Source organism: Aethalodelphis obliquidens, unplaced genomic scaffold, assembly GCF_003676395.1.
Source record: "Aethalodelphis obliquidens isolate GAN/ISIS:26980383/991018 unplaced genomic scaffold, ASM367639v1 scaffold54, whole genome shotgun sequence".
Taxonomy (NCBI): Eukaryota; Metazoa; Chordata; class Mammalia; order Artiodactyla; family Delphinidae; genus Aethalodelphis; species Aethalodelphis obliquidens.
In genome coordinates this window covers 11221613-11232204 of record NW_020837998.1, presented here as the reverse complement: position 1 = coordinate 11232204, position 10592 = coordinate 11221613, and positions in this window count along the sequence as shown.

Sequence of the window (10592 nt, the reverse complement as noted above, 5' to 3'; positions counted from 1 at the left end):
AGAATTCTGGCCTCAGACTCTGCTTCCAGGGAACCCAACCCAAGACAAAGAAAAGGAGAGTCAACTGCTGGGGAGTACTGTTCTCCTTAACCCTCTCTATAGGACACTATGGGTAAGGCCCCCTGGCTACCACTCCAATCCTGCCTCTTGTTATAATAATTGTGCACACCTTGTCTCTGGTTAAGACAACAACCTGACCTCTATTATGTCAGGATCCCTTGATCTACTATTATTTTCAGGGGACTCAGTTCAACGACTAACTCTTATTATCAATCCTTGCCTACAGGGAATGGCAACCACTGTACTTCTCAGTGCTCATGGTGCCTGTTTCACCAACACATTCCTCATTACTTTGATCCATGGGGTATCCTCCAGACCTTACTGGAGGAACATAGACAGCTGCTGCATTTTCTGGTCATTCAGAATCAATCCTCTCTAGCATGGCCACTTCACTAAGCATTTTGATATCTTTTTCCATCATCTTCCATGGCAGTTCTGAAAGTTTTACTTCATTTACTTTGGACCATCACTTTATCCAAAATCCCAAGTGCCATCCTAGTAGCACATTAGCCCCATCATCCAGGATCCTTGCCAGGGTGTTTAAATTGTATTAGAAGAAAATGTGTCAATATCGATAAATTCTCACTTCTCTAACTGAGAATTGAGATATTTGCCCACACCCTCCCTTGATCCAGCGTCCTCGGGATACAGTCCCATACATACTTTATCAGATCCCAGCACCTGTTGGTTAGGTTCTTCAGACTTTGCCTTGGCCTTTTCCTCCCTTCCCATGCTCCACACTTCTACATCCAGCTTATATGTGACATAACTCTAAATATTGGTTTGATGGCTAGGAGGGGAGCTAAGGGAAGACCATAAAGGGCCTTTCTTTTTCTTGCAATAAAGGCCTCTGTGGGAATTCCCTGTTGTTCCAGTGGTTGAGATGAGGGCTTTCACTGCTGTGGGCCCGGGTTCGATCCCTGGTCAAGGAATTAAGATCCCACAAGCCGCATGGCGCAACCACAAAAAAAAAAAAAAAGACTGCATCATTATCAAGCAAGGTGGGAACACTGCCTTTAAGAGGGAGAAACAGATCACTTCTGCAAGTCCAGAGAATTCAGGGGAATCAGAGAATTCAAGATGTCTCAAAAACAGCTTTATTGAGGTATAATTCACATACCATACAATTTACCCATTTAAAGTGCACAATACAATGCTTTTTAGTATATTGACAGATATGTGCCACAATCACCACAGTCTATTTTAGAATATCTTCATCAATCAAAAAGAAACACTGTGCCCTTTAGCCATCCTCCTGTCCCCCTGCCATGAATAGAGACCATATATGGTCTTTGTGACTTCTTTCACTTACCATCATGTTTTCAAGGTCCAACCATGTTGTAGAAGTCAAAGGTGTCTACCAGATGTCCCCATCCCACATCTCAGGCCTCCTCTCCTTCTCAACCAGGAGCTCCTCCTTTCTGTAATAAACATGCCAGAGATGGGAACATAACCCTTACCTGGACCTGCACTGTCGTTATAATTAAGTCCTGGGTCTGATCCTCTGGGTACAGAAAGTAAAAGTCTCTTTAAATGCTTCCAAGGCCCTCTGACTTTCACACTTCACCTTAAGTTGGTCATTAATCACCCTCAGCCTTTCATGGTTTTTCCCATGCATCTGTCACACTCAGCCACAACCATCCATTGTCCATTGTCCTTATCATTCCTCCCAAACTCCTGAGCGATTGCCACTGCCAATGCATTCCCCTGCACCCTGAGAATTTTAACAATTATTTTGCTATAACATGCCAAAGGCTATCCATACACCACCTCCCACCAGTGGCAGCATTCTTATTTCCAGTCACCTGATGAGTGATCCAGATACAATATCCCATTTTAAAGTCTACTTTTTCAAAGCATGCCTACCACCTGAGACGCAATGTCAGGCTCTCCATGAAACAGACTCTGAGATGAATATTTGAGTGCAGGAAATTTATCCAGGGCTGCTCTCTGAAAAAACACCTATGAGGCAATGAAAGAAGCAATATTGTGCAGAGAAAGGTCAGTTGCAGATTAGTAGTAATGAAGGCTTCATTTGAACTCACAGGGAGCTCTGGAGCTGAGATGCCCCCTCAGAGCTTTAAACTGACCATTCACTGAATGTGGGCTGCCCCCATGTAGGGGCATAACCTTGGCCAAGGCAGCTACCTTCAGTGGAGGGCATTGCCCAGGAAGAGACTCAAATGTTTGAACTCTTAGCAGACAACACTCCCAGAAGCTGGGAAAATGAGTGTCCTTGTTCTGAAAGGAGGTTTGTAGCAACACATTAAAGCATCCACTGCAAGATCATAATTCAGAACTTGTCATTGACAATAACTGCCTTGCTCCCAAAATCTCAATTTCAACTTCCTATTCTTCAACCACCACCTTCTATTTTTTTTAATTTTATAACCTAAAATACTTTAACTCCAACAATCTTTGAACTGAGACTTCCAATCCACTCATCCTACTCTATATTTTCCATTCTTCACTCCCTTGAATTCCTCTCTCCCTCTACCCATCTTAAATCCATGATCAATTAATATAATCATTGACTTGTATATAATATGGGGTACTATTCCCTGCCTTTTCTCACACACTTTTTTGTTATGTTTTCTTTTTTTGTTATGGTAGCCTGAGCTGACTAATACACCAGCTCTCTGCCTACTCTGTGTCTATACCTTTGCAGCTGAACCTGGCTAAAGAAAAATACCCACTCACACTAACTAGCTCACTTTAAATTCATGACCATGAATCTCAAGTACACAGTGATGCCTGTGAATCATAATAAACTTCCTAACTTTATTTAATCGTCCCATTCTCTTAGATGAATATATCATACTTATTCTCATTCCTCAAACTCCTGACACTTCACTACCCACCCTCATGAGAGCTGCTGACTCTGCTTCTTCATCATTGAGAAAATTGAAGCAATCAGAAAAGTATTCCCACAGTTCCCACCCAAACTATAACAACCCTCCTACCAGTATCCACAACCATATTCCTTGCCTTCCCACTTGCTACCACAGATGAAATATCCATGTTATCATCTAAAGTCTCTCCCCCATCTTGTGTACCAAATCCCATGTCCTCTCCACTATACAAGGGGATCCATCCAACATCCTCTTCCACTTCTTTTATTTTTTTCCTCTCTCTGAGATCCTTCCATCAGAATACAATCATGTAATTATTTCTCCCATCTCAAGGAAAAAACTTTAATCCTGATCTCTCCACTAAATTATGCTCCATTTATTTGTTCCCTTTTCAGTAAAACTCTTTGAAGACTTGTTTATACATTACTGTTTCAAATTCCTCTCTTCCAATTCTCTCTTAAACCCACTGTATTTCAGCTTTCACCCCCTGCTACTCCACTGAAAGTGCTGAAGGTTATCAATGACCTCCATGTCGTTAATTTCAGTGGTCTCTTCCCAGTCTTCAGTTTACTTGATCTAACACAGCAGTTCTCAAACAGAGGTGATTTTGCACACCTGGTGCCAAATATCTGGAGACATTTTTGTTGTCACAATTCAAGGGATTGTGGGAGTGGGGTCCAGGGGATGGTGGACCAAACTAGCATCTAGTAAGTAGAGTCCAGGGATTCTGTTAAATTTCCTACAATGCAAAGGACCCCCTCTCCCCACCACCACCACCACCAAAGAATTCTCTGGCCCCAAATGTCAATAGTGCTAAGGCTGAGAAACCCCAACCCGCATCATCTGACACACTTAATAGATTTTCTGCACTTGGATTTCAGTGTACCACACTCTCCTGATTTTCCTCCTACCTCACTGTGTGCCCCTTCTCGTATCTGTTGCTAGTTCCTCCTCTTCTCCCCAACCTCCAAATGTTTGGATGCTCTAGGGCTTGGCATTGTACTTTTTTCTTCTTTATTTATACTCACTCATTAGGTGGCCTCCTCTCTTCTCATGGATTTAATGCCATCTATGTGCTGTTAACTTCCAAAGTTGTACTTCCATCAGTCCTTTCTCCAGATTTCTGTACTAATTTCTGTACAACTGCTTACTCACACCTCCACTTGATATCTAATAAGCATTCCAAAACCTAATATGTCCAAAATGAAATTTCTTACCTTCCTTTGCAAACCTGAGCAGAGAGTCCCACAGTCTTCTCTATCTTGGAATATGGAAACTCTAATTCTTCTAGTGGCTTAGGCCCCAAATCATAGTCATCCTTGACTTCTCTTTTTCTCTTGTACCTTACATCCAATCTCTCATCTTGGTCTACCTTCACATTATATCAAAATCTGACTACTTTTTACTGTCTCAATTCTTGCTTCCCTGGTCCAACCCATCATCACTTCTTACCTCTGAATATAATCATCACCTCTGAATAACTGAAATATTGTTCTAATTGGTCTCTCCATGTCTACTGTTTTTATTACTGCAGTATATTCTTACATAGAAGCTAAAGTGATCTTTTCAGAAGCCATATCAAGTTACTCCTGTGTTCAAAACCTTCTAATGGCTCTCCATTTTGCTTAGTGTAAAACTCAAAGTCTTCATGATGGCCTACAAGTTCCTATGTGAACTCTTTCCTTTTTATCCCTCTGATCTCATCTCCTGCCACTCTTCCCCTCACTCATTCTGCTCCAGTTGCACTGATGTCCTTCTGTTCGTCAAATCCACCAGACATATTTCTTCCTTAAGGCCTTGGTAATGTGATGCTGTCCCTTAGATATCCACATACTTGCAACCTCATACCCTTCAAGTCTTTGATCAAATGTCACTTTTTCAATGAAGTTTACCCAAATTACCCTATTTATAACTCCAACCACAACGTACACTCCCTATACTTCTTACCACAGTCTTATTTTTTCCTCCAGTGTGATTATCACCTTCTAACATACTATATAGTTTTCATATTACTTATTGTCTATTATCTTCTCCCCTGAGAGCAGGGATCATTGTCTGTTTTGTTCACTGCCATACTCTCAAGTGCCTATAAAAATGTCTGGGGCTTCCCTGGTGGCGCAGTGGTTGAGAGTCTGCCTGCCAAAGCAGGGGACACAGGTTCGTGCCCTGGTCCAGGAAGATCCCACATGCCGCCGAGCGGCTGGGCCTGTGAGCCATGGCCACTGAGCCTGTGTGTCTGGAGCATGTACTCCGCAATGGGAGAGGCCACAACAGTGAGAGGCCCGTGTACTGCAAAAAAAAAAAAAAAAAAAAAAAAAAAAAAAAAAAAAAAAAAAAAAAAGAATGTCTGGCACACAAAATGTGCCCAAAAAATATTTGTTGAATTAATGAATTTTGACTAAAGCGAGATTTGGTACCAGATTCTGCCACTAGCTTTTACAATAAATTAATTTTTGATGGCAGTGGAAACTTTATTTTTGAGATTTTGTTTTCTTATGTCTTTCAGAAGAATTGTGATTAGAAGTTCAAAAAGTCTGTATTTTAAACCAAAATTTAATTTTCTCTTATGTATGATGATTCCAGGCATCAACTTTATTCCTCTTGGGTTTGGATGCATCTTCGTTCTTCTTTATTCACTCCCAGCTGCTTTAAAGTTTGAGAAGCATCGATATTTCCTATTTGTCTTGCAGTTTATCATAAAGACTACACTAATTGAGTTCATTTGCACACCTATTAGTTTTGAAGCAACACTTTGGGTCTAGTCCTACTATATCTCTCCCACCCTCATCCCCCACCTCACTTTTTTAGAGAGAAGAAATTGGCTTTCTCCAAAACGTTTCTTTGAAATATACTGTTTCCTTTCTCTTAATCAGAATATAGAAAAAACTTTGCTCGCTCTCTTATGCTAAGAACAAAAAAAAAAATCTTGGAAGGCACATTTCATGACTCTAGGTACTGAGCAACTTCTATGGACAGCTTCATTTGAATCTTGGGAGATGACAACTGAATCCTTTCACTTGTCTGCATCCTGTCTTCTTTTCTCATTAATGTTTATTTTGCCTCAAATACTAAAGGTAATTCATTTAGTCACCTGGAAAACTCCTAGCATTTTATTTTTGACCTGACTCATTTCCAGATACTTCGTATAGGTGTCAACTCCCTTGCCTATTTTTTTGGCTTTTCTCTTCTAAAGATTTAAGTAAAATCTCAATGGCACATACTAAATTTTAAACAAAGATACACAGTCATTTCTTCACAATGGTTAAGTGAATGAGGTCTGTAAACCTAAGAATTGACAAGCTAAATGACTTTTTGAGGTCTTATATAGCCTATGATAGAGCCAAGCCCAGAACAAATGTCCTAAATTGCAAGGCTTGGAATGGCAGCACGGGTCCTTTAGACTTATGCACTTGCTGCCATACCGTGCTTTGAAGCTGTAAGTCTCTTTCCTGACTGCTTGCATATGTTAATTTTTATGTTTGCTTTCCTTTGTATAAGGAAATTATTAAAATCAAATGCATTCTGGTGATGTAGGTTTTTGTATTATGTTAAACTCTGAATTTTTGTGATTTATGATGTGATGTAAATTTTCTATGTATTTGCAGAAAGCAGTGTAGAGTTAGCATTCTAAATTTCTTAACTGTCTTGATATGAATGGAGGTCATATGAAAACATTATGTATTGGCAAGGTTCTGTCGAAAATCTACAACTGACCAAACTGAACCTGTGTCAGTTTACTGTAGTCACCACTCTTGTCTAGTACATCAGCCAGTCCTGAGTGACTCTGTTGGCCTCTGCCAACTGATATTCCCTCTCTGTTCTACAACCCAAATCCAGATTACTTGGGTTTAGAATTGATAGTCAAAAACATTCTTATTCCTATACATGCACATTTTGCTGATACCAATTAAGAATTTCGCTCAGTTTTCAGTCTCTGAGGTATGTGGGTGGGAAAGGCAACAGCAAAATAGTCAAGGGAATTGGAAGATCACTGGGACTTGGTGACACATTGGATGTGGGTGGTAGTCACTTGTAGAAAGCTACACAGGAAGTGCTTCCTGAGTCATTAGGCTAACTATCAAGATGTATCATGTTTACAAACAAATAGTAGGATAATGGCAAACTTGAAATTTGTTTTTCCCACTGCAATTTAAACAGGATAGAACTAATTTTAATTGTTCCATTCCCGGCCTCTCTCTGGAAATTTGATGGTCACTTTTCAGGCATTTTGTTAACATTGCAGTTGCAGCTTCATGAGAAGCTAGCTTTGATAAAGAGAATTTCTGAATACTTAGAACTGAAATGGAGTTCAGAAATTGTTTTTCCCATCCCTCTGATGTATACAGATAGAAAACTGAGGCACAGAGACTTGAAGGACCTGTCCAATCTATACATCAAAATTGGAGACAGAATAGAATCTAGAGGTCCTGACCCACATCTACTGTGTTTTCCTCTACACCACATTGCCTGACCTAGAAATTATTAATAATTTTAAAGCCTTCTTTTTCAGAAACTGGAAATGTGTTATCAGCTAGCCTTGCAAGTATATTTGAGTTGTGATATTCGGTCACTTGCAGCATCATTTTTAGATATCACCACAATGCTATAGGATTAGTTAAAATCCTCAGTGGGATTTGTTAACAATTTCCAAACATGGGGCAACTTCTATTTGTACTAAACAGTAACCATAGAAAATTTTCTCCACTGCTAAGGTTTATAACATATTAACCTAAGAGCTAAAAATGGCTATTAAAATAATGCTGCTTGATTGTAAGGCATTTATATGTGTTTTTCCCTAAGCAGTCTTCAGAAAGATCTGCTAGATACCACTAAAGGAACATCTGCAAGACTTCTCAGGGGTGAAATCAACTGACCTCACTAGCTTGAAGGCTCCATCAGAGGTCACACCAAAGTGCAGAGGGTTCCCACACTGTTGTACTACATTCCCCATATAGCTGATTTGCTTGTCACAAATTAGAGCAATAGCCCTGACTTTCTGTAATGTACTCTCCATATTCATGTTCTACATTGCAATTAATACTTGCAAGAAAGAGAAATGAAGATAAGAAAATAAATCCCAGTAAATCACATTTAATCAACTTCCATTTTTTGGTTGCCATTGACTGCTTTGTCCCTCCCATCCCTCACAGCTTCCCAGGACTGCATTTGAAGCAATGCTTGTAGTTGCTTCTTTCTATGGTTTCATGATTGATTGGCAAGCTGTATAGCAGCACATTATTCTGCTCTACCATTTTCCCAGTGGGCGGTACTGCACAATAGTGATGGGGAACTGTAATGACACTGCATCAAAAGTCACTAAAATATAAATATGACACAAATTTCATTTCATTAAGCTGGATTCCTTTATCCATTTACATGCATCACTTTTGCATGTAGCAGTGATGGAAAATGTTAACCCTCTGCTTTCCAAACCTACTCAAATAGGATTTGAATCTAAATGCTTTTTGAAGACACACTTTAATATAGGTGTATTTGAGGACTTAAAGTATGGTCACTCTTTGTACTTATGCAGTCTCCCTTCTAAGCACTTCCTATCAGAGGAGATTTAAAGTGAGTGGAAATTATTCAATGTAGTTATAAATTGAAAGCTCATAAGCTAGCTGCTCTTCAAAGTGCTCAGAACACCTGGGCCACCAGAATTGCTGAACTAGACAATGACATTTATACTGAGATTACAGCATCATCTTATTCTAAATGGTATTTTTGTCTTTAGAGTGCATGAGAGATTCCAGCACTTCTCAGTGCTTAATTGGTTTTCTCCCTTGACTTTAATTAAACTTACCCTAAGCTTGCAAAACCCCAAGGCTGCCGCTTAAGGGTGAGAAGTCCCAGTGTTTCCAGCTTTGAATACAGTATGATAAAGAATCAACTGTATTGTTTGATTAATTGAGTATGCAAGTATTTTATGTTTTTAGACAGCAACATTGTTACATAATCAACAGCATTCTAAAACTTGCTCTTTTGTAGATGAAAAGGCATGATTTTTGTAAATCTCCAACAAAGATTTTAGAAAATATTTAACTTGCCAAGCTGTAATGTACATGTTCACTGCCCGGAAATGCATCATTTATATTATGCCCAATTATAAAGCCTCATTATTTACCATTATGATATTATTTAGGTATCATTCACATCATTTAAAAAGAATCTCACCTTCCGTATTTGTTTTTTTTAGTGGTATGGCAACGATCAAGGTATTAAGCATTCTGGACATAACCCAATTCCCATCTGCTTACTCAACCCTTTACTGGAAGGTCATTTGAATTGACTGAGTCAGTGGCACCTGAACCAGGAGAGGAGTCTTCTGTCTTTTTTGGGATGAGTCAGCACTCAGTTTTAATATTGTACCTGTACGTAGGGAATGGACAATGAAAACACGAATAGAAACACATATCCTTACAGCAGGTATCAGAGTTATGTATCACCTGAAGCCATCCCAGCCAGCAAACATAAATTAAATACTGAGTCAGGAAAAGAGGACAGAATAGAAACCTATCTAAAGTGCTCCCACACTACATACATATAAACGATTGAAACTTTAGAATAGCATTTCAGGAATGCAGAGTTCCTGGCCGTGTGTTTTCTTAATAATAGGTTCTGCTACTTCTTTAGGACTTAATATGCATCAAGCACTCTGCTGGGCATCTAAAATGTATTACCTAACTTAATATTTACATCAACCCTATGATGTAAAGAATATTATTATCCTCACCACTTAGACACAGAAACTGAGGCACAGAGATGTAAAGTAATGCACCCAAGGTCACATAGGTAGGAAGTGGTAGGCCCAGAGGAAAACCCTGGCAACCTGATGCCAACGCCTATATGTTTAAACACCATATTATAGCGAGACAGAATTAGCAGTTGAACAAATCTTAGTATACTGATTTGCAGAGAAGGGTGAAAGATTGCTTTTAAGCTCAATGACCCTGAAGATTAAACAGCTATTCTAGGAACATGATTAGTAATGTTTTAATAGCCCAATTAGAATTCAAGTAAATGTCCCCAGAAGCCTTATAGGCTGAAGACTGTGTTAATATTCTCATTATGCACTGTTCTCCCAAGAACATGACTGGGAAGAAGCACAACTGAATCAAAATTGAAGACCAGGTTCATCTTGTCAAAATTAATTTCAGCAATTTAAACATTCAGCAAATATTTATTTGGCTCCTCACTATGTGCTAGGTACCAAGCTAAGCAGTAGAATTTGCATTCCTCTCATCTGAAGGGAAAACAACATCGTGCACTAGAAGTACCTGCAAGTTGAAACGCAGAATGAAAACACAGCATGGGAAATAAAGCATTAAGTTCCATCAGGTTTATTAAGAGGGATAAGACCTGGTGACTGCCTTTAGGAAGCTTGTATTCTAAGTGAAGAGACAAGACACACCCATGAAAAACTAATTAGTTTAATCTGGTAAAAATATAGACAAGAACTACTGTGGAAATGTGAAATAAACGAGAGATCACTATGAGCTGAAGAAGAGGTCTTAAATGTTCATTTACATGCAAAAACCTGGGGATCTTGTGAAAAAGCAGATTCTGATTCAGAAGGTCTGGGAGGGAGCCCAGGGTTCTGCATTTCTAACAAGCTCCCTAGCGATGTTGGTTTGTTTATCCACAGATCACACCTGGAGTAAAGAAGAGCTAAGAAAATTA